Source organism: Chrysoperla carnea, chromosome X (assembly GCF_905475395.1).
Source record: "Chrysoperla carnea chromosome X, inChrCarn1.1, whole genome shotgun sequence".
NCBI lineage: Eukaryota > Metazoa > Arthropoda > Insecta > Neuroptera > Chrysopidae > Chrysoperla > Chrysoperla carnea.
Window position 1 is genome coordinate 21770925 of NC_058342.1, and position 26523 is coordinate 21797447.

Below are 26523 nucleotides of genomic sequence, written 5' to 3' on the forward strand. Positions count from 1 at the left end.
GAAAAGAAAAGAAAAACATTAGGTAAAAACTGAAACAATTAATTTTGAAAAATTGTTCTGAAGCATGTTAAAAAGTCACATTTGAATTTTTTAAAAGACTGTCTGAAATTTGTGCAAGTTGTTCAGAAAATAAGTTACCGTTAATTTAAATTTAATTGTGACTCTTAACATGTTTAAGAACAATTTCTCGAAATTTTAAGTTAATGGTGTTTCTTTTCTGTAGCGCCTCAACAACCTTAAAATGATAGAGCTCAATTATAATTTTTGTTTAATCATTTCAAAAATCTTTTTAACCAATTGGACAATGATTCCCGTAAAGTCAAGTATAATTAGTGCCAAATGATAATTTCTCCTTGTGGGCAGGGATAACAACAGATATTAGTTGAACAACCACATAAAATACCGACATCCAACCAAAATTGTAAGACTGTTCTACAATTTAAATTTTAACTAGCAGCCAAACACGGCGTTGCTCGGATTAAAATAATTGCATTTTTAATGGTATAAATAATATTTAAGGATCCATTTTTTAACGTAAATTTTATAGATTTCTATCTTAGATATTGAGAGACTTATTCGACCATTAAACATTCTAGAATATGCAAATAGTTCGTTATTTTTCACTTGTCAAAATCATTTGAATTTGTTTCATTATTGTTCACTCTTAATTTCAATTAATCTTCTCTCAACTGTTAACACGATCAGACTGATGAGAAGTCACTGGATTTTGGTTTATATATTATCGAATTTCGAAATTTCTAGTACCAGAACACTCTAGAATATTTAGGTGTATATCATTTTCAAAGTTAGATTTCAAAAATTTAATTTGATGAATATGCTTTCCATTTATTTTCGCATTGATTTCTTTTTAGATCCGAACTCTGTGGTTTCTCAAGAAAGATTGACTCAAGTCGCCGAGAGAGCCTTTTTTTATACCCTGAGGTTGGTCTAGAGACTTCTAGTTAAAAGAATGTTCGAGAGAAGGGTTTTATTCTATTTCATTAGCTTCTATTGTCCTTTTTCTTGTTAGAAAATCGTTTAATAATATAAATATCTTACTTTTAACAATAAAACCCTTGAAAAGACACTAAACTTGGTTGAAATAAAAAGATTTAAATTTCGGAATAAGGCCCAGAAAGTTCGTGTCCGGTTCTGGCTTGATAGTTCTACGGTCAGTTTAAAGTTGATCATGATTATAGCTGTCGGCTTAAACAAACTTTCTAGATCATTTCTAGAATTTTCTAGAAAATTTCAAATTGATTTTGACCGTTACACACATTTTGGAACTTTCTAATTTCCTTCTCCCAGAAATTTGTTCTGAAAATTTCCGAAAGTTCACAGGAGTAAGAAAAGGACAGATATATATTTTTTCACATTTTTGCCACCCACAACCACCCATTTCCACCCACCGTAACCAAACTCCCTTACTTTCACCAGGAGGCCAAGGAGTATTTACCGCCCCAACGGTAAGTTGATTGTAGTTAGTGGTCATAGAGAAAACTCTATATATATATATATATTTTTTTTTTTTTTTTATGGTATATTTTCAAATGGAAAAGCTCCACGACAAAAATTTTATAATTTTAATAGTAAGTAAGTAAGAAGTCGGATTGTCGGCGCTTTTTGCTAACTAGTCGCCGACTACGAAACTGATCGGATAGTCGGCTTTATCGACTAATTGGAACATCACTAAGAATTATATTAAAATTATAAAATTTTTGTCGTGGAGCTTTTCGATTTGAAAATATACCTCTTATCGTAGAATGACCCATATATTAAAAAAAGTTTTAGATATATAAGTGTTTTAGAAATAAACTTTTGTGGAATACTTTGCAGTGGGTTTTATTAATTTACATGCATTGAAATCTAGTACAATAAAACTATAAGTCTGTAGTTAGTTACCTTAGCAAGAGAAAGAAGGTTTCTTAACTCTTAAGTAAACGTATTCAACACTCGTTCTTTCAAAGAAGTTACTAGGCAGACAGTGATTGTTCAGTGGTGGGTATTGAAAGTACGTCGTCCTATGTATGTCGTCCATATGTGTGTATTTTTTTTATTGTTGAAATTATAATTGGTTTTTCGTGAAAAATTTACAATTTTCCATTAATTTTCAATAAACAAACAGTGTAAACAAATTGTGTGTATGAATAAAAAATCAGTGTGTTTTTCAGATTAATTGAATTTTTAGTGCATATTGTGGTGTTATATTTTATACGGAGGTGTGGAACCATTCTACACGTATATATTTTGGTACGTATTGAAAATTTTTCTTTTTTGGGAAAAACTTTTTTTTTTTTAAGAGAAAATTTTGACATAAATAATATTTAAATGTATATGTATACATACTTAAATACTATTCAACAGTAAAAATATTTAAAAAATGGAAAGTTATTCAGGCCAAATTGGTTACTGGTTATTCTTGTAATTCATATATTTCGAAAGTGTACTTTTGTTGTATTATTCGCGTGAAAGTGTTTTGTATAATTATTTTTGTTTTACAATTTTTAGATATCTATTTGTTTTTTTAAACAAAAGTTGTTGTTTTCTGATAAATTTTACTTATAGCCAGAAAACAATTTTATTTGATTTTTGACGATTTTATTTGGATATGAGAAACAATATACTAATTTTTAGAAGTCACGTAACGTGTGACGCAATGAATTGTGGTTGGAATTTTAAAATAAAAATGCAATGAAAGAATTTTGTATTAAGGTTGTTGGTGTTATTCGTACAATTCAATAAAAATCGTAAAATAATTTTGGGCTTAAAATTGTATAGATACACTTCTATTTCAAAGTTTCATTTGATTGTCTTAAAAGCTTTAAAACGTTCTATGATATATTGAGCCGACCAGAAAATTGATTGATTTTTTGTTTCGCGACTTGATTTGTTTGAGTCTTAAATGAGTTTTACAGCTCAGAAAACACTTACTTTTTAGTCATCACCGTTATCAAGAAAAAATTTTCGTGAATGAATACTCGTAAACAATTAATAGACTGCTTAAAGTAAAAATATCCGCGTTATAATAAATTAAAAATTAGTTGATTTTTGAATATAAATTAAAGATAATATGTTCAGTTTAGTTTTTACAAAAAAATTCATTTTTAAAATGGACTGAAAAGTATAAAACAATCAAATAATTTTAACTGTAATGAAATAATTATTGTTAAAAAGAATGGAGTGCTCGAATTTATTGTTAAAAAGAATGTATGAAGAACAAGCACCCTTCGTTTTTTAACATAAAATTCTAGAATCTCTATAACTAGAATTCTCTATCAAAATTTTACTTCGATTTCTCTCTTGTTGTTTTTGAGCTATTTTATTTTCAGGCGAGTGGATTTGTAAATAAATAGATCATTTTGTCAGTTACTATTAATCCAGATGTCAAGACCACTTTTCGTAGCTTTAGAAGTTCAAGACTACACCAAAATTTCGATCACGTAATTTTTTGTGCCGATGTCAAATTATAAAGTTGCTTGACTGATGGAAAAAATTGTTATAATAAACATTTTTAAATCTTAATAACAAATAAGAAATTTTACCTTTTGTCTTAAAAAACAAAATTATTTAGAAATTTGCCTGTTAAGGTATTTCTAGCATGGATGCACTTGTCGATGGATTTAGCCAATTTTTACAGACTAAGAAAAATGTTATGTTTAGATCGCGAGATAATCAGCCGCAAAGTTCGCAATTTCGAGGGTCGAAGCATGTAAAACTCATGCTTCGACACAGAATTGAAAAAAGAGATAATTTGAAAGGTTTGTTTTTAGAATAAACATAAAAAAAAATTTTCGAGATGAAGTGTTTTAAAAGATTTTTTAAATTTATTTTCTCTTTAAATTCTATAAAAAAAATGCATATAGCCATTCTGGAAATGCCTATAAATTGATCATTTTCAACTTTAAAATTTTCGAATGTTTGAAGAAATGTATAAATTTAAATAACTGTATAAAATTTAAAAATTATTTTTGAACTGATTTCATGAAAATCCTGAAAAATAAGTATTTTTATGAATTATACAACAGCTTTCTCAAAATAATTTTGAATTACAAATAACTAACAAAATTTTTTTGTAGAAATTTTTGAATTGAATTTTACAGTATTTGTACACATATATTGAGTTTAGTTTTTATACAAAAATTTCATTTTTAAAATGGCCTAAAAAGTATAAAACAATCAAATAATTTTAACTATAATGAAATATTTTAGGTTCAACTTATGTAGTTACTTTGCACCAAACAACCTTAATGCATTTGAATTTATTCTGTCACCACAAAAATATTTGACCACTCATACACACTCCTACGGTATAGATATACTTAAAATGTTAGTTTTGTTTACCTTTAGAAGGAGTTCAATTAACATTTGGATACAAAATTTATCAATTTATTCAAAGAATACTCCAATACTGTATAGGATTGTCCGCATTCGGACAATACATCGAAATATACGTATAGACAATTCACTTCTTAAGTCGTGGAAGCTTTTTGATTCATTATAACATGTCTGCATAACCCAATCTAGGGTGGCCAGCCGGGCAACCGCCAGTGGCGAATTTAGGCTTGATGCCGCCCTAGGCCCGGTTTGATATACCGCCCTCTTGGCCGCTCTCTCTGAAGGTAGATTCTAGAATTTTTTTTCATTTTCCGAAAATTTTTCCACAAGACGACTATTTGAAGCTACTTACAAATTTTGAACTGTCTATCTTTTATGGTTTTGGAGAAAATGAACATCCAATTTTTGTCCTAATTTGCGTCCTCATGGGTAAACAATGATGTTTACAACAGCTGCTTATTTTTTTATAAGGAACATTTTTTAACATTTAAACTTTTGTTCTATCTCTAACAGTTTACAAGACCCCAATTGATCTACTTTGCCCATTTACGAACTAATACTAACTTTTTACGTCCTGAGCACGCTATAAAAATTGCAGCTTGATATCTCTTTTTGCTTTTGAGTGATCGCGTTGACATACGTACAGACAAACAACCGGAAGTGGACTAATTAGGTAAATTTATGAACACCTATACCAAATAAAATTGTTTCAGGGTGTTCAATGATTAGATTATTCAATACATTTTATTAAAAAAATTAGAATTGCCCTTGAAATGGTTCTCTTTTAAAATTTTGACGTTCCAAAAATTTTGCCGCCCCTAAAATTATGCCGCCCTAATCCTGGGCCTCACGGTCCTAAGCCTAAATCCAGCACTGGCAACCGCCATGGAGCGGCAAAAATGTGGGGCCAAAAATCTTTAAAATATGATAAAAAGTAATTTCAATAATCGGGACTCAAAGGCGAAGGACGTTCGGAGAAATAATCGGGACTCACACTCTATAACATCTGTTTAAGTTATTTTTTGATTGGTTAACTGCAAAACGAGACATTTACGTGTATAGATTAAAATGGCTCACCTTGTATACATGAGACTCAACGGAAAATAAAATTCGATATTTTACAAGCTTTTAGTTAGTTTCACCTGTCCCGTTGTCTGTCTATAATCAAATCTTGCAAGTCAAATTTGACCCATTTCCCGGTTTCCTAGTGAGCTGAAATTTTACATTCACATTTAGTTAGGATGACAATGCATGGTAAGGTTGTGCCTGATTTTCCCAGCGCTTCCACCATATTTGATATATATACATTTTTTTAAGTCTTGAAATTTAATAAAAAATACTTTTTAAGAGACAAGGTTTTATTGAAAAGCTTGAGACGCTTAATATCAATAATGAATCGAAAAATAATTAGGCATGTGAAGTATAGATGAAGCGTTCCGATTCATTTTTGATATTTTAAATTGAGTGCCTCAAGCTTTTACAAATAGTCGGGTATGAGTGACTCATAGAAAAAATTATTTTCTATTTTTTAATGCAATAAAAACTTGTCCCTGAAAAAGTATTTTTTATTAAAATTTTTCTTTTTTCAAAAATAATATACTAATAATAACTGTACTTGAAACTTTTACCAGTTATCTAATAATTATTTAAACTTTTAATAGAATTCCACAATTTTTTCCAATTTTCTATTCTTTTAAAATTATTTAAAATGTACATACTGTTTTCCTATGAACGCACATAGCAAAACAGGTTGGTGAATGAACATCCTTAAGACGTTAAAATCTGTTGCGAATTCCACATCTATTTTTCAGATGAAAAAATATTAGGTTTTTATTACGAGGTAACAACAATACTAGACATGTATAGGTATACTTTATACTAAATAAGTAAATAATTCTTTTAGGTACGGAATCTAAATAAGCATTGAAATCTCCATTGTATTGAACTGACGTCACTTGACATTTTAAGGTATATAATGAAGTTTGTATATACGACTTGTCTATGAAGTGTCACCGCCCCTCTTTTCTTTGCCATTTCATGCATAAAATTTAGTAAAAGGTTCATTTATTCATTAAAAAAAAGTTCTAAAACTTTTACACAAAATTTAAACTAATTATTTAAAAAAATTTCTTTAAAATATTTTCGTAATATAGAGGAAAGTGGTCTTAAATGATACCGCTAATAAAAAATGTAAGTTATAGTCAAACTATTCGCCCATAAGTAGAAATATTTTCGAATTCTTTATTCAAATTTTACAATATTGGTATGTAAATTTCTTTTGATTTGTTCAAATTTTTAGAACTATTCAATATTTCTCAAAAGGAATCGTTTTGACTGACCTTGTTAGGATAGTGGGTAAAATGATCCCATTACATTTTTTATCAAGGCCCGTTACATGATGGGGGATCATTTTATCTATTATAATTTTACACACAAAATAGGGATCATTTTAGCCTTTATAAAGGGGATCATTTTACCAGTAACGACGTATTTGTATTTCGTCATAAAAACTGACCTTAAAATTTATTATACGCCTATGAAAATGTGTTATAATATTATTAAAAGTCAACAAAAGCCAAGAGTAACAAGTGAAAACAAACAATTGACTGAGTTAATTGTTGAAATACCATGCATAAATAGTTTTGATTACTCTATCACATTGCACATACATATACAATTTATATACTACATACTATACAATTTACGCCTAATTTACGCCCTCACGGGTAAACAGTGATGTTTACAAAAAAATGTTTCAAACAAAAGTTGTTTATTTTTTTATAAGGAACATTTTTTACATTTAAACTTTAGTTCTATCTCTAACGGTTTACGAGATGGTCAAGACCCAATTGGCTTATGTTGCTCATTTACGAACTCGACCTCACTTTTTACGTCCTGAGGACGCTGTTAAAATTTCAGCTTGATATCTTTTTTCGTTTTTGAGTTATCGTGCCCACAGACGGACGGACGGACAACCGGAAATGGTCTAATTAGGTGATTTTATGAACACTTATACCAAAATTTTGTTCGTAGCTTCAATATTTTTAAGCGTTAGAAACTTGGGACTAAACTTAGTATACCTTGCATATTACATATATGCATGGTATAAAAACAGCCACACGGCAAAAACTGATACACAAAAAAATTTTATGTTGAAATTTGTCTTACCATAAATCATAAGCAGTAAAATTAATATTTTTGCCATGAAACACAAATTAGTTAATACATCACCATAAGTCTTTTTTGAACGATTTATTTGAACGCGCGGAAACCATCTATCGATAAATATACTAGAAGGCTTTAATGGTTTACTTAAAACAACGAGGGATCAAATTACCCTGAGGGATCATTATAGACAACTTTCCCCTATTTAAAGTTATAATAGGAATTTTGGTTTGGCCTAGGGAGTCATCCATTACTTACGTCACACATTAAGGGGGATGGTCAACCAAATAAAAAAAAATTGTTTATGCATCTGTTGGTAGCTTTGACTTGAAACTAAAAACATTTGACGTAAATTCGTTTCGATTTGAATATCAACTCTCTGACTATTATCTTTCATTTCTATGATTATTTTTTACAATTGATTAATTGGATTAAATTATAAATATTCGTAAATTGCTTAAAAAAACTTTCTTTTTATTATCCTGATCCTGATCTATTATAAATGTGAAATGGCTTCGCTTGGCATGGATCCTAAAAGTCCGGGTTAAAGTCCTGGTTCGAGTGTATTTTTTTCAATGCTCTTTAATTTAATTATAAAAAATAATTTTTTGTATTCCCTGCATACACCAAGTAAATATACACAGAATTTCTTAAAAGTTTAGAATAATCTGGATAAGTTACTAAAATTTTAAGATCGAAAATCTTGAAATGATAAGTGTTAATTTGTCCTTGGAAATGCATTCCGAAGGCCATTTGAAGGTCAATTTAAATATTTAAAATTAGAGATTCAATTTTGTATAGAAGATTCGACTGATTTATATTAGAAAACTAACAACATTTTTTAATTTTAAGAAATTTTAGTTTTTATTTTATTCTTGCTTTGCCGACTGTCCTGAAATGAGCTGGCTGGCAAATAAATGTATAAGGAATTGTATAGCCGATGAGCTTGCTAGAAATAGCACAAGGCTGTCGCAAACAAGCGCAATAAGGATGTGGAAGTTCCGTTTGTAACTGAATGAGGATAGAAGGTCAATTTTAGATTTAGATGTGGCACTGCAAAGCAGATATGATCTAAGAACGTTTCTGAGAGCTTCTATAAGCAAAATCGTAGTGAATATTACAGCACATTGACCAGGTACTAGACACGCTGAACCATTGGGCCTACCAGTGCATCACTATTAATGTAGAAACAGCCATAGTGGGGAGGAGTAGGAAACAATGTCTCGTATTCTCTACCACTGTCCAGATTTTGCCATTCGAAGATGGAGACGGAGACCTGAAGAATAATCGTAAAAAATAATCCAAAAATTTTATAGACCCGGAGTATTGTTGTAATTTCGAGTGCTTGGGTTGACTTTGTCGATTACAGAGCTAAATCCGACCTGAAGTCCGTTGACTTCCAAGCATTCCTGTTGTTCTAAAACAATTCCAAATGGTTGATGGAGTAGTGACCGGGGATGGGTCAACCTTTTTTCGGGATCACAACAGACTCTATTATCTAAGTGTGTCCCATCCCAGGGCAGCCAATTTAACCTAACCTAACCGTTTCCAAATACAAAATATAGCGTAAAAATGTAGGTAGAATATGATTTTAGCATAATCATCCTCTGTATTAGATACCGAGCGCCTCCTCCTTTGTTACACTGCATTTATTATACTATGTATATGATATATACCAAGGTATACTAAGTTTAGTCCCAAGTTTGTAACGCTTAAAAATATTGATGCTGCTAACAAAATTTTGGTATAGATGTTCATAAAATTATCTAATTAGTCCATTTCCGGTTGTCTGTCTGTCTGCCGTCTCTCTGTCCGTCTGTCATTCCGATTATTCAAAAACGAACAGAGATTACAAGTTGAAATTTTTATAGCGGGCTGAGGACGTAAAAAGTTAGGTCGAGTTCGTAAATGAGCAACATAGGTCACTTAGTCTTGAGTCCGTAAGATCCATCTTGTAAACCTTTAGAGATACAACAAAACTTTAAATGTAAAAACTGTTCCTTATAAAATAATAAACAACTTTTGTTTGAAACATTTCTTCGTAAACATCACTGTTTACTCGTGAAAGCGCAAATTGTATACTATGTTTTATATGGGTTTGTCAGTTATATATGTGTGACATGCATCTATCTGTAATGTGATAGAGTAATCAACACTGTCTATACATGGTATTTCAACAATTAACTCAGTCAATAATTTTATAAAATTTTTAAAACTATAATTTTTGTTTTACTAAATGCATGGATTTAAATATTAATCTAGAGTCAAAATCCATGTAACATATTGACGAATAAGGGATATACTTCATAGATCAATATTTGTAACTAAATGTCATTGATAAATTTTATATTTTGCATACCTAGTTTCTTTAAATATATCCACTTTCCAAATCAAAATTCTATTACAGTTTGACCTTGTGACAAAGTTGCCACGACTGGTTTTATTCACAAGACTTTTACTTTATTTGATAATATTCGAAAAATTAATATTTCAAATAAAAATTTATTTCCTATAAGGTCATCCATCATGCTTTAAGCTATAAAGATAAAGACATTTAAAGTTTGATAAAATATATTTTAGTAGAGCATTTAAAAGTCATAAATATAATTAAAACAGCTAATCATTTTGCGATTTTAAAATAAAAGCTTGATTTTTTTTAACGAAGTTGGTCTAAGGCTAAATCAATTCTAAAAATTTTAGGGGGGTTGCCCGATTATTTGAATAAATAAATGACTTCAAAAGTATTCGTATTTAACATTGGTTTTATGGTAAAACGGTAGATGGATGATATGTTTTCATACATTTCTCCAAAACCAGTCGGTGGAAATAAAAAAACAATTTTTTTTAAAAATTGACTGAGTTGATGAGACATTGTTGATGACGCAACCGTTTGTTTTTTGACGTCGCGTGAGTAAAGAAAGCTGTCCACTCTCAGATAGCCACACATTCATAATTGATATTCCCATATAATACATACTATAAAATTTGCACCTAATTTGCGCCCTCGTGGGTAAACAGTGATGTTTTCAAAAAAATGTTTTAAATAAAAATTGTTTATGTTTTTATAAAAGAAATTTTTTCATTAAACTTTTCTATCTCTTACGGTTTACAAGGCTTGGGTTCTACGGACTCAAGATCCAATTGACCTATGTTGTTCATTTACGAACTTGACCTCACTTTTTACGTCCTAAGCACGCTATAAAAATTTCAGTTTGATATCTCTTTTCGTTTTTGATACCTCTTTGTGCTTACGGACAGGCAACCGGAAATAGACTAGTTTAGGTGTGATTTTATGAACACAAAAAATTTTGTTGGTAGCATCAATATTTTTAACCGTTACAAACTTGGGACTAAACTTAATATACTATGATATATTTAAATATATATTGTATATACATGGTATAAAAATAAATTATTGAAAGCAAAAAAACCTGCTGTGCCCGACTAATTATGAGCACGGTAGTGGGGACACAAATTAAAAAATATTTTTTCAATTTTGATGTTGAATTATGTTATAACTTGACAATATAAGACAAAAAGTAAGAATAAAATTTTTCGATATCTGAAAATTTTGTATTCTTATTTTTCGTTTATATTAAGTTATAACAAAATTCATAATTAAAGTTGAAAATAAGGTAGGTTTAAATAATTTTAACCTTAAATCTAAAATTTCCTTAGTGCTTGTACCTAAAACTACCTTAAAATTAATTAAAAATTTGTAAACATTATAGTGTGTTATAAATACTTAAAAGAATTTACTACCGTTAGTTTATCTTAAGTTAATTTTTCAACAAGTTACACATTTGTATATTAACAAAATTTGTAAACTAAAAATGGTAAAATGTTTCTTTCACCAATTTCGACTAGACTGCGTCGCTCACAAGATAACTCGAAAACCATATATTTTTGGAAAAAGAGTCCGAAATCCTTAAAAATCTCAAATGGTCTGAATCCTCCTCTGGTTCATGGATTAACGACGAACTTGTTCCCAAATTGTATCCCGTAAGGTCATAGTTTTATTCAACTTAATAGGATATTCTGCTATATTTGAAAAAGTATTTCAAAATGTTGATTTTGCTAATAAATGTTGATTTTGCCACCAAAAATTTATTTCGGAAAAATACACACGCTTTCTTACCAAATAAAATTTTAACCTTCTTTTGGTGACGTAATATCGGTATCATTATACGAAATAACACAAATAAGTTTGACAGATATATTCATAGACAACTAATTATAATAAATATAAATATTGATTATTATCAATGGATATATTATACCCAGCTGTCTAAACTGAACTAACTGATGGTCTATGGATCATACCGATATGACATCACATCAGGGCTTGCCCGTGTTTTAGGTCACGTGATATATATTTTAAAATTATGATTTTTAATTTTAATATTATAAAAGAAAAATTTGCTTTTATGACTCCAAATTAGAACATTTAAGTATATTTTTACATAAATTTTAACTTTTTCAAATTTCATAATTTATTTTTCACTACCGAAAGTACTTTATTAGAATGTTTTCACTTTCATTACAAATAAGTAGGTGTTTTTAACCAAATATATGTTTGCTTTATGAATAAATCATAAAACTTATTAAGTTAAAGACTTCTGATAAATATGATAATAATATTTAACACGTTAAAACAATAGCAGACATTTTAATATACCAAAAATTGTAAGAAATAGGCGACGCATGAAGTACGTTTATGCTTGACTAGTAATTTTTATTCTGTTTAAATGTGTGTAGCTTCTAGAGTATACATTTTGTAAGAGTATTAAAATTCAGCTCACCAATCCTCTGCCTAGTTCGATTTTAACTGTTCGACTTCAAAAAAGGCGACGTTCTCAATTCGAAGATAAGTTTTTATACCATGTATATATGAAATATATCATAGTATATAAAGTTTAGTCCCAAGTTTGTAACGCTTAAAAATATTGATGCTACCAACAAAATTTTGGTATAGGTGTTCATAAAATAATACCTAATTAGTCTATTTCCGGTTATCTGTTTGTCTGTCTGTCCGTCTGTCATCAATGAGCAACATAGTTTCATTGGGTCTTGGATCCGTAGGACCATCATCTTGTAAACCGTTAGTGATAGAACAAAAGTTTAAATATAAAAAATGTTTCTATAAAACATGGTATTTCAACAATTAACTCAGTCAATTTTTGTTTTCACTTCTTTTAAATGTTTTTTTATTCTTTTATCTGCCAATTTGTTTTGAATAGGTATACTTTCTAGATGATCCCATAATTGTTTCATCGAAAGCTTTCTATATTACCTGTATTAATACAAGGAAAGGGAAGGGACGAAAGTGGAAAAGTGTGAATGTTTATAGGATCCCAAGAAAAATTCAACCTACTCAGAATGGGCATATGGCGCCAGCGGGAGACAAGTGTAGCCCAAATTTTGTTTTAAGTACTTATTTTGCCTTAAAATTGTCAACTAGAAGGTATTTTTGGTCGATGAATATGAATTCGATGTCAGATTACAGGGATTCTATCACGTCTTCCGAAAATCGTGACATTTTTGGCCAAGAATTTCATTTTTTTGGCACAAAACGATAAACTAAGTGTTAATAAAAATAATAAAAATGAGATGATTTTCGGAAGGCATCATAGAATCCGTGTAATCAAACATCGAATTCGTAAAATGCGACCAAAATTACCTCCTACAACAAAGTTTGCACGACAAATACTTAATTTGCCGTTTCCTACCAAAAAATGAAATTCTTTGCCAAAAATTTCTCGATTTTCGGAATACGTGACAAAATTTGTTAATCTAACATCAGATTCGTAATCTGCGACCAAAACTACCTCCTAGATATCAGTTCGGCCCATAAATACTTATTTTTTGGTTTTGTGCCAAAAGTGGAATTTTGGGTAAAAAATGTCATGATTTTTGGAATACGTAACAGAATTTATGTAATCTGACGTCGGAATCGTATTCAGTGACCAAAAATAACTACTTATAATGACAATTTTAAGTCAAAATAAGCAAAAAATATGGGCTACATATACTCTCCGCTGGGGCCCTATGCCCATTTTTGACTAGGTTAAGTTGGCTGAATGTTTCTTAGGGTCCTATAAACACGTTTCAAACAAAAAATTACATTAAAATCGGTGCTGTTTCTCCACTTTTCCTATGCATCCCGGCTTAATATTATTTCCTATGCATTACTAGTAAAAAAGTAATTTTTCCGAATATAATAGCATCATACTAAGTATGTTTGAATACATAAAATGAATTATAATAACTTTGTAGTATTAATATTAATACTAGCTCAACCCGTGAGGAATTGCACTCCCGTAGTTACTGTAACCCGTGGCTGCCCAGTACCTGTGGCTAAAAACAACAAACAATCAACAAATTTCGTAGTAAAGTAGTGAAAAATGTCAAAAGTAAACTTAGAACAGTTAGCCTTTTATTATATTAAAGATATAAGCATTTAAATAATGTTTTATTCAAGTTTGAGGATGCCTTATCGACTTTTTTAATGAAATATTGAAAATTAAAAATCGTAGTTTTTACATTGACTCAATAGAATCCCGTGCGTTATTCTTTATACAAGACCAAAATTATTATATATTATTTCCAAAAAAACTGTGTTCACATAATAATGCACCAAAAGCAAGCTTAAAGTTTAAAGAATTTATATATAAAATAATACGTGTTATCGATCATTATCAAAAAACATTAACGATTAATAATTCACATTGTAATTTCCGTATGAGTATGATAACTTTAAAAATCATTAACAGATGTAGTTGACATCGGTTGACAAGTTTAATTAATATGCCACAAAAAATTGTTTTTATAAAATAGACAACCGACTCCGAAAATTTTAAAGAACCATAACTCGGCGCTTTAAACCGTTGTAACATTGCCAAATCTATTATTACGCTATTTAATTTTGAAAAAAAAATGGTCTGTTGACGACCCTTAAATTTATGATATTTTTTCATTCAGTATTATTTGTCTAGAGTGTTTTTTCTAAGCGGTACATTTTTAGATCGTGAGTATATTTTTCATCAAACCTAGACATAAAAAGTTTGAAAATGATGGGTGCACCATGGAATTTGGTAAAGGAATAAGAAAGGTAAGGGTAGGACAGAGAAAACTTGCTAGAGTAATAATATATAAGATTAGTAAAGTAATAAAAGGTGCGGTGTGTGGTGCGCTGGCCTGAATCAACACCAATTAACTTTCATATTTTTCAAGCAGTACATCATTACTGTACGAGTACTGTTAGTCTTAGTCTTAGTGTATAACAATTAACTATTACTTGAATATAATTACATGCAATTGCAATGGCATAATTTAAATTACTAACTAGCCATTATATTCATTTATTTATAGAACATCAAATCTAACAAACCAATTGTTTTTTTTTGTTTTTTGTTTTTTTTTTTTGGGTCTAATTAAGGGTATTCCCAATGGGAAAAACGCTGTTTGGGACTTTTCTAAACCGAAAAAAATTTATTTATAACAACCGATATTAGTTTGTCTCAACCTCATCGCGAGATCAAATATGGCGAATGGTGCCACGAATGTGATACAACTACCGTACGGGGTTGAGTGGTGAAGTTGATAAAAACGCATGAGTTATTTGTATGAAAGAAATATACTGTCTAACAAATTTCAAATATTGTTGTTTTGAGCTGCAACATAGTTTGAAAAAATCTTTTTTTGATTTATTTTAATTAATTTAATTCATAGAAGTATTTATTTTGTTTATTTAACTTCAGTAATTTTGTATCAATGAATTCATATTTTAAATTCAATCCCATTCTATTGTAAATACAAATATTTAGCTGTACTTGTTAAAATCATTAGGAAATTGTTTGAAAGTATTTTTATTTTATTTCAATATGAAACGGCCAACTTCGGGATGAGGTTGTCATTGATAACGAATTTGAACTTAAAAAAGAGAAAATCTGTGAATATTTGTGGAAAATGGTGAAAATTTTTGAAAAAAATTTATTTTTTTGGAAAAATTTGATTGCTTGATCGTGTGGTGTATCGTTTTTGAGTATGTTTCGGTCCTCCACTTTAACCTGAGCACGTCCTGATCACGCTTTGATATCTTTTTTCGTTTTTGAATTATCGTATCCGCAGACATGCGGACGAACGGACAACCGGAAATGGTCTAATAAAATGATTTTATGAACACCTATACCACAATTTTGTTCATAGTATTAATATTTTTAAGCGTTACAAACTTGTGTCTAAACTTATTATACCTTATTTCATTTATACAGGGTATAATAATATCGCTATTATGAGTATGCCAGCCTATATAATATATAAAAATTCTTTATTTGTGAAATTAAAGTTTATTGTCTAGGGTTTGCATCCTATTAGAACGACATTGATCGTGGCCCTCAGCCTCAAAAGTTAATAGATATTTCTGAAATATTTTTGTTTTGTTTTACATTAAATAATTTAATTATTTCACTTTCATTAATTTAAATCAATGAAACACGTGCTGTTTAAAAGAGATAATTGTTATTGGATTTAAACAAAACAAAGATACAAACATGGTTTTGAAAAAAAATTGAGCACAATTCAAATAAAAAACATTTCTTTTATTTGTTTAATTATATTTTATAATTTCACTCTAACATTCGTTTTCAGATCAAAGTAATACCACTTATGTAAAGCTTACACGGGATGAAGTCTGTGTCGAATTTAATGTGCCAAAATCTACTCTTCGTAGAATAATTCAGAATAAAGATAAAATTCAATCACAATGTCCTGAAGGACAAGGAAAACTAAAAACGTGGACGTTTATTAGAGTCATCGTAGAGTTACTCACAGGGCATGATAACCTGAACAAGTTCCAACATCAGATTGGAAAAAGACAATCTCCCGCGTGTGACAGATGCGGAGAAAATTCAGAAGAAACATCGATCCACTTTCTCTATTACTGCCCAGCGCTCATACAGCAGCGAAGGAAATGGTTTGGTCCGGCCATAGTCGAACCAGAAGAAATTAGGAAACTCAGCGCCAGGCAAATCCTGGGTTTCAGTACATCAGTTGGTTATAATAGCCACTGAAAAGCGAAGCGGGGATAGAGTACAAGGGTCTATTTGGCTAGGTGCTCTGAACCATTGCTTTGAGGCCCGATGCTCGAGCATGGCCCGCTAACCTCCATACCCATACCCCATACCCATTAGAATATTCTGAACTTGAACAGTGTTTGCTAACATGGGTCAAGAAACTTCGTAGAAAAAACGTTCTAGTAAGTGGACCGATGATTAAATAAAAGGCACAAGATTTCGAGAGAAGGCTCGGTATTCATAATTTTTGTAGCATCAATGATATTGATTATACGTTATTTTATTTAATAATTGTACCTCTATAACTAAAATAATCTGTATTCTGACCTCTATTAATGGAACCCTCTGTAAATGAGACAGATATTTATTTATACCTGGATATCCAAGACACTAGATAAGTGGAATACCTCTATAAACAAATGTGACAAATGTGCAGATTCTTTGATGTCTCACTTTACCAGGTTCCACTGTAGCAGCATTTTTTTTGGACGATAATTAATCCGAATTATTGGTATCCTATGTAAGCCGAATCTCGTTGGGCAGTCCTGATATTTACCCTACTTAACATGTTTATATTTAAAACAGTTTAATCACATTAAAACCACTTTTAAATGTTTTAATTTAAACACACAATTAAATACAATAATGTTATCTAGTGTATAATAAATTGGTTATATTTATCTTAATATGACTACTTGATGCCCGCGGGGTCGTATGAAAATTCTAGTTTCTTAAATCTTATGAGAGTCGTCCCATTAGCTCAGTTGGTTAGGGCGTAGCCAATTCCGTCCGCGGACACTTAGAATAGCGGGTTCGATTCCCGCCGTAGCAACAAAATTAATTTAATTAATAGTTGTGATGGGCTGGTGTAGTGCATGGTATATGCATGAAGGAGGTGCACTCAGCCTCTGAAATTGAGGAGCTGATAAATGAAATTATCAGCGGAAAGGTGGTAAAACACATATATGGTATCATAATATAGTCTAAGTGTGTCTTTCGTGGAGAGTCAATGCAACCTAACCTAACCTAACCTAAATCTTAAGAGACAGATAGTATTTCCACTATACCCTCTCCCTTTTACTACATCACATTGCAGCATAAAATAATAAAATTAAATGTACGTTAAAAATGAATATACAGCGAAATCTGCTTCAGTAAGACATCAACGGACCTGCAAAATGGTCTTACCTATAGAGTTATTCCACTTACCCAGTGTCTCAGATATTCAGGTATAAAGAAATATCATTTACGGAGGGTTCCATTAAAAGAGATCAGAATGCAAGTTATTTCAGTAATAGAGGTTGTTCACAATTATCAATATCATTGATGGCCACATGAATTATGAATACCGAGCCTTCGCGCGAAATCTTGTGCCTTTTATTTAATCATCGGTCCACTTACAGGAACGTTTTGGTTATGAACTTGCTTGACACATGTTAGCAAACACTGTTCAAGTTCAGGATATTCTGATAAACGTACACGTTTTAGTTTTCCTTGTCCTTGAGGACATTTTGATTGAATTTTATCTTTATTCTGAATTATTCTAAAAAAAAGTAGATTTTGGCATATTAAATTCGACAAAGACTTCATCGCGTGTGTTCTCAACTTCATAAACGGATATTAACTTCAGTTTTTCACGTACGATAACGATTTGAGCCTTCGTTTCGGCATTTTCAAATGAACATCCGTATGATTGTAAAGCAAAACTAAAACTGAAGGTCATTTAGGCTCAAAATTAATCTTGAATTTGCGGGTAGAATAAAATTAGGTAAATAAATAAACAAAATGATGCTATCTCAAGTTCTCAGTTACAGAGGTTAATTCATAGAAAATTAACTCGCTGTCTCAGTTATAAAGGTGACTATGACGATAAAATCGAAAGAACGAATCCTGGATATAAAACAGTCCATTTTTTTAACCATTATCTTTATAATTCACTAATTTGAACTTCTTGACTAGACTAAGAACCGTTTTTGATAGATTTAGTCATTTTTCAGTGATGAACGCACATAGTAAAAACAGGCTACTCATTTATATAATAAAGGAATTAAAACTGTACACTATAATAGTAATAGTAATAGTAATAGCAAGCAGTTAGTTAGCTAGTCTTAGTTTTAGTTCAGTATTACCTTGACATGCATTCTTAAAGTAATAAATTTATAAATATATGTAGCAACATAGTAAAAATTATTTTACTATGAGTTAGTATCTGCCTTTAGTTAATAGGAGAGCTCTATATACATACACTGCGCCAATTGATTAAGGGAACAAAGTTCTTACACAAAATTTTACCTAAATTTCAAACAGCTGTATCTCCGCCAAAATTGATCGAATTCGGAACTTTAATAGCTCATTTGAAAACTTGTACTTTCTAGTTTTGGCTTGTCTATTGTTCAAAAACTTTTATTACCCCTTGCCGTTTTGCACAGAGGGTTGAAAGGGTGAAAAATGCTGTCCCTAAATGTTATATAAAGTTTAAAAATTATTTTACAACAAATTTTCTTAAACCACTGGAAAGCTTGTTCAATTATCTTGAAAATGAGTTGTAAAAAATTTCCCGTACGAGCTTTTTGGACCAAGATATTTGCTTCCCAAGCAAAATTGACACTTTTGGGTTTAAAATCCTGTATCTTTTGAAATAATCACCGCACTGAATTTTTTCCGTTCGAAAATTTAAATTACCTCCTTTTAAGCCCTGACATATTGTTTTGTAAACTCCCCCAATTTTCGTTTTTAAAACATGAAAAAAAAACCCGGAATTTATCATATTTTAGGCGTTTTATCACCTGGCCGCCATTTTATAAAAAATGGTCTTATCTAAAATCTTATCATGCTCATTAGAAAACTTGTACTTTCTAATTTTGGAAACTATTACTCAAAAATTGTTCAATAGGTAATTTAATAGGTTTAATAGGTCGTCAATACGTTATTGTTTCAAGGAACTGAAATTTGAGAAAAATTTCAAGAAAGATTTTCTTGAGATCGTTGACTCATGAAAATAACTACTTCTTATAGAAACATCAACAGCCAAGTAAACGTGTTTACTTTAATCCAGTAATTTTATTTAACCGTGCACCAATCAGGTTTAAACTGTGATTGTCAAAAATAAAAATCTGAGATTTGTTAAATCACTCTGAATATAAATTAATTAAGAATGTATAATAATAAGTATAATAAAGTAAAAAAAAAAAATAAACAGAATGATATGATAAATTGTAATACATACTTTTACTTTATAAAAGAATGAGGCTAATTATTTCAATTAACAATACAACTCAATGATTGTACTAATTATTCATGCAAATTTCTGTTTTTTAATATAACCATATAAGTATCGTAATTATATTATAAATATTTCACTAAACCCTAAAAAAATTGGTTAAAGTTTTTATTTTTTTACTGTCATAAAGTTTTATAATTTATTTCTACCATCTATATAGTCTAGTCCAGGCCTGTGCGCAGGAATTATCCAAGGGAGGGGTTCATACTTTTGTACGCCATGTAAAAAAGTCAATAAAAACAAGAAATTATTTTGTTGAGAAAAAGAACATTTAATTAAGTTAAAATGTAATATTCAGTCACTGTTTTTTAATAAGTTAATTCTGTGAGGTACAGAAAAAAACTTTTCAAAAACTCTATGTGCATCGACCGCCACAACGCGAGATATATTTAACGAGGGCTAAATCGTTTAGCCGATTTTCAGACATTGTCGATCTAAGGTATGTTTTGAGACGATGTAAGGTTGAAAAGAAGCTTTCATTTGTCGCTGATGTCACAGACAAAACTACCACCAGAACGCGATGCATTTAGTAGACATTCGGGTACGCATCTTTACTGTAAATATCGAGTACTTCAAGTGAATTTTTGGCACTCCATCTGGCAATTTTGTCGACTCAGAAGTAAGAGGAGAATCATCGTGCAAAATTGGGTTTTCTTGTTCAAAAAGTCAAGCAAGGGTTTTCATCAAAATTTTTCATTTTATTGAGAAAAAGACAAGCTAAATTTGATAAAATATTGCGATGATTCAAAATTCGATTTATAATCTTCAACTGAATCAGTCTATATATATTCGAGCGTTGAATATGTTATAACGCAAACATTGGCTTCGCCACTTCTATGTTGTATTCGTCACAGATACGCTCAGGGTTTTGAAAATTTTCCTGAACACTTCTCCAACGTTTCCTCTTCTTTCAAGCAAAATTTGTTTTGCAGCATCAGTTAGTTCGATACCCTCGCCAAGATCCAGGTTTTCTGTTTGAAGTACTCGACTCAAAGACAAATTCAAAGAATGTACCGAGCTCAAAATATGTATGGATATTTGATTCGTCAGTAGAAATTAGTATCATAAATGGGTGCATTTATAGAACTATGTTCTTGGTGCAAAATTTATGTTGATAGATTCTCAATGGGAGAGGTTTTGACCCTCAAAACCCCTTCCTTGCACACGGACCTGGTCTAGTCAACAAGTTCAAATTGGTGAAACACAGAATTACTGGTCGTAAAAATTAAAGTATTTTCTGGCAAATTCTTTTCTCATTTTTTCGTATGTAGGTACATGTTTTGAAAAGGCTCTCCAGAAGTTACTCGAAATTTGTCCCACTTACCTCCTTTTATAACCCTATAAATTGTACCGTTTGGTCTACAAATTTGAAACTTTCCATCTTTTATAGGTTGTAGGTAAGCTTCTGGAGCTAAAATTGGGTATAGCTTTTGGCAAATAGAATTTTTTTGTATTTTTCGAATCTATGTTCTTTGAAACGTTAAACCTCTTTGAGCGAGTTTATATTTTTATCTTCCGATTTGATTGCATGTTACAAAATTAATGATACTTGCAAACAATAGAAAATAAAATCGAGACTTCCGAAAAAGACAAGAAAGAGACTTCCAAAAAAGAAGAAAGAAAGACCGAAAATACCACCTTCTTACTTAAAATTCTGCAAAATCTAAAATTTTCCAATACATGTAGATCATATCTTCTAGAGATGTCAATCGAGAAGATGTTGTTTTCTGTACCTCTCAATCCCCGGAATCAAATTTCTGACTCCGGCCCTGACTACGTATACGCTTCTATCTTTAACCGGTATCCTGGTCGACGTTATAAATTACTCTTTCAGTGTATTTAAAGGAATATTAAAATTGTTAAAAAATAATAATTCGACTGATATAGGTATAAGACTTGTTTTGCTTTAAACCAAAAAACCACCTTGCAAACATGGATTGATTTATGTAAAATTCCACTAAATATATCTACATTAAAGATACTTACCAGCTTACCAGTTTTTGAATTAAAATACCCGAAATTAATATTTAAAACAACAAGTAAAAACAAACAATTGACTGAGTTAATTGTTAAAATACTATGTATGGAAAGTGTTTATTTGAAATATGCATAGTATATTAAGTTAAGGCCCAAGTTTGTAATGCTTAAAAATATTGATGCTACGAAAAAAATTTGGTATAGCCGTTCATAGAATCATCTAATTAGTCCATTTTTGATTGTCCGTCCGTCAAACGATAACTCAAAAACGAAAAAAAAAGATATCAAGCTGAAATTTTTACAGCGCACTCAGGACGTACCGCACTCAGTAAAAAGTGAGGTCGAGTTCGTAAATCAGAAACACAGGTCAATTGGGTCTTGGGTCCGTAGGACCCATCTTGTAAACCGTTAGAGGTAGAACAAAAGTTTAAATGTAAAAAAATGTTATTAAAAAATAAACAACTATCAAAACCTTATCAAAAAATAAACAACTTTTGTTTGAAACATTTTTTTGTAAACATCACTGTTAGATGCAAATTTTATAGTATGTATTAATATGGAATTATCAGTTATGTTTGTGTGACATGTATTATATCTGTAAGGTGTTAGAGTAATCAACAATGTCTATACATGGTGATTCAACAATTAACTCAGTCAATTGTTTGTTTTCACTTGTTTACACTAAAACTTTTGTTCTATCTGTAACGGTTTAAAAGATCCAAGATCAAGACCCAATTGAACTATGTTGCTCATTTACGAACTTGACCTTACTTTTTACTAAGCACGCTATCCAAATTTCAGCTCGATACCTCTTTTCGTTTTTGAGTTATCGTGGCGAAACCGTGGCAACCGGAAATGTACTGATTAGGTGATTTTATGAACACCTATACCAAAATTTTGTTCATGGTATCAATATTTTTAAGCGTTACAAACTTTGGACTAAACTTAATATACCTTAGTATATTTCATATACATGGTATAAAAATTGAAATAGAAAATGAAATAATTGGGTTTGAAGACGACTAAAAAACTTTTTTTTTATTTTTGCCCAATAAAAGGTACCTTTGTATCTAAATAATTCTTGAATCAATTTTGGGCATAAAAATCCCTTCATTATATTTTCTCCGGAAATTTGGTATAAATACTGTTCACGGGCCATATTAAAATCTACCTAGCCCAAAAATAATCTAACCATATCCACCGTAGCTATATAACACAAATGTATATTGGTATATTAAAATTACATAACAGTGTTTTTTCTGCATTATAATGCCAAGAGTGAAAGTTGTATGGGACATAGTACGTAAACCTATTAATTTATTATTAATAAAAAATAGCTTTAGGCAATCTTTAACACCATACTAAATTTATTATATTTAGTATGTTATAGATAGCATATTATATAGTTATAGTATTACTACAGTAAATAAAGACCATAAAATAATTTTATTTAAAAACAAGTGAAAACAAACAATTGACTGAGTTAATTGTTGAAATACCATGTATAGACAGTGTTGATGCGCAATCGTTTGTTTTTTTGACGTCACGTAAATAACAAAAGATATCCACTTTTAAATAGACACACACACAACTGATATTCCTATATTAATACATACTATAAAATTTCCGCCTACTTTGCGTCCTCACGGGTAAACAGTGATGTTTACGAAAAATGTTTCAAACAATAGATTATTTTTTTATAAGGAACATTTTTCATATTTAAACTTTTGTTCTATCTCTAACGGTTTACAAGATGGGTCCTACGGACCCAAGACCCAATTGACCTATGATGCTCATTTACGAACTTGACCTCACTTTTTACGTCCTGAGTACGCTGTAAAAATTTCAGCTCGATATCTTTTTTCGTTTTTGAGTTATCGTGTCCACAGACGGACGGACGGACGGACAACCGGAAATGGACTAATTAGGTGATTTTATGAACACCTATGACAAAATTTTTTTCCTAGCATCATTATTTTTAAGCGTTACAAACTTGGGACTAAACTTAAAATACTATGTATATTTCATATATACATGGTATAAAAAATACTTTACAAATACATTTTTTGATTAACAAAGTTTCCAAAAATCACAAAAAAATTCCTAGGTCATCGGGCTTTTTATTGTTATTTTATCGTTCAAAGTTGGCTGAAAAAATGATGAATCATATAGGTTATCCTTTTTCAATTGGATATTTCTATATCGAAAAATCTAGAGTGTGTGAGAAAAAAAAAACTATCTAAAATATTAAGACAATCTTGTAGTTTATAATAATACCATAAAAATATAAGGTTGTCGATGATATAAAAACAAAATTTTAACTTAATCATGAGTTTATCGAAGATCCATTATTTGAGGAACAGAGACGACTATAGTTAGAGTGTTGATGATTGAACAGCGATATCTATATTATCAAATTTATAAGCAACACTTACACACAATATATTATATATTTTTGTAGTTGCGTGGTATTGTAATGTTAAAAATAACACATATTATTTGACTACAAAAAATGTGTTAGGTTTATATGTATGTACCGTGCAAATAAACCAAAACTTGTTTACAATACTTTAGGGAAACAAACTTTTTATTGGCTGAAATTCTTAGGGAGTGTTTGAGCCATGCCCTGAGCCTAAAAAGATACAACTCCCTGTCAATAAAGGGGTGAGTTGTTTTTTTATAAGTTACCTTTGTTTCTATCGCACGTACAGTAAAGTTCTATATATCAGTTTCTTGAAAGTTTGATTATCTATCGAATGGTAGAGATCATAGGTCAAGAAGGTAAATTACAATGACCATTTTACGATTCGATAGATAAGCGAAATTCCAGAAAATTTGAATATATATAGCTTGACTGTACGTGCGATAGCAAAAAAGATAACTAATAAAAACCAACTTACCTCTGTATTGAGAAGGGATTGTATCTTCCCTCACCACCACGAATAAGAAAACTAAACTGAGGGCATGCCCCAAACACCCCCGAAAAATTCCAGCCATTAAGCATTTTTTTTAAGTAAAATACCTTTATTTACTGTACTATATAGGTATTAAGGTATACAACATAAATAAGACCTCGACGAATTTATATATCATGGTTTATGTTAACGTCCTTGAAATTTTTTAAGACTTGTTATATGTAGACCAATTCCAGCTCCTCCTTTGTTCAAAACTATTCATATGAAATGTTTTAGGAAATTTATTTTTAAATCAAAATATTGAAGGGAGTCGGACCATAAATCACCTATGAACTTGCTTACAGTGGTACCCATGTAAATTTTAGATTTCTTTTGCAGTTTGCTGTTCTCTTTAATATAACTTGTTTCCATACCATATGATTGATTCAAAGACAGTGCTCGAGTCTTAATACTCATCCTCGATTCTTACAAGTTGTCTGCCAAAGAGAAAGGGGCAAACCTTAAGTGAAAACAAACAATTGACTGAGTTAATTGCTGAAAACCATGTATACATAGTGTTGATAACGCAAACGTTTGTTTTTTCAAGTCATGTAAAGTAAAGAGAGATAGCCACTCATAGATAGCTAGGCATAGGTACATGTCACACACACATGACTGATATTCCCATATAATACACTATATAATTTGCACCCTCACGGGTAAACAGGGATGATTACGAAAAAATGTTTCTATCAAAAGTTGTTAATTTTTTTAAGGAACATTTTTTCTATTTAATCTTTTGTTCTATCTCTAACGGTTTACAAGATGGGTCCTAAGTCCCAATTGACCTATGTTGCTCATTTACGAACTCTCACTTTTTCCGTCCTGAGTACGCTGTAAAAATTTCAAATTGATATCTTTTTTCGTTTTTGAGTTATCGAGTTAATAGACGGGCGGACGGACAACTGGAAATGGACTAATTAGGTGATTTTATCAATATTTTTAAGCGTTACAAACTTGGGACAAAACTTAATATACTATGTATATTTCATATATCATGGTATAATAATACAAGCACTGACTTTTTATACAAGGTATTTCATCCATTGACTCAGTCAATTGTTTGTGTTCACTTGTTTTTTTATCCTTTAGCTCAGGCATGGACAAACGTGGCTTAGAGAAGACCCACAGACTTTTGTAACTAACATACGAGTAAGACAGTGTCACAGAGAGACAATATTTTTTTTTCTACTATTACTACTAGAGAAACTGAGATAGGTAGAATAGCCGCATATCCGTCTCGCTTCCTCCTCTATGAACAATGCAGACTTACATAAAGAGACACACAATAAAGTTATAACAATGGTGACTTCAACTTAAAACAACTCGCCCATATCTGCAAGTTAGCTAGAGGTAAAATTAAATGAATTGCTAACAGTTTTGTGCAAAAAATATGCTAAACGACCTTAAATTAATTTTTGTATATTTATAAAGGTTTTTTCCAATTTATCCTTTGGCCAATTTTGTGTAATCAAAATAAATAATTTTAAAAACCTTTTAAAGTGATTTGCTATTAACTATAATTTTTGGGATTTCCAACCAGCAATGTATTATCTTTAGAATTAGTCATTTGGGTTATTCTTTAATGCTGGCACTGACCGACCGGACGAAGATGACCTTTAGAGATGAGACACATCTTCTACCTGTCTTATATTTTTATTTTATATCCATTTTAACACATTTATCCCGAAATTAATTATTATACAGGATGTGCCAGGTTGTGGGCTAATTATTCCTG

General features: G+C 30.5%; 1 protein-coding gene across 1 annotated transcript in view; it reads left to right on the forward strand.

Moving 5' to 3' along the window:
- Positions 1-1992: 1992 nt before the first annotated feature.
- The window catches only part of LOC123302180, a 71924-nt gene continuing 47393 nt past the window's right edge, over positions 1993-26523 (forward strand). The window contains exon 1 of the mRNA XM_044885012.1: positions 1993-2250. The gene's annotated coding sequence lies outside the window, so the exon portion shown is untranslated. The remainder of the gene's footprint in view (positions 2251-26523) is intronic.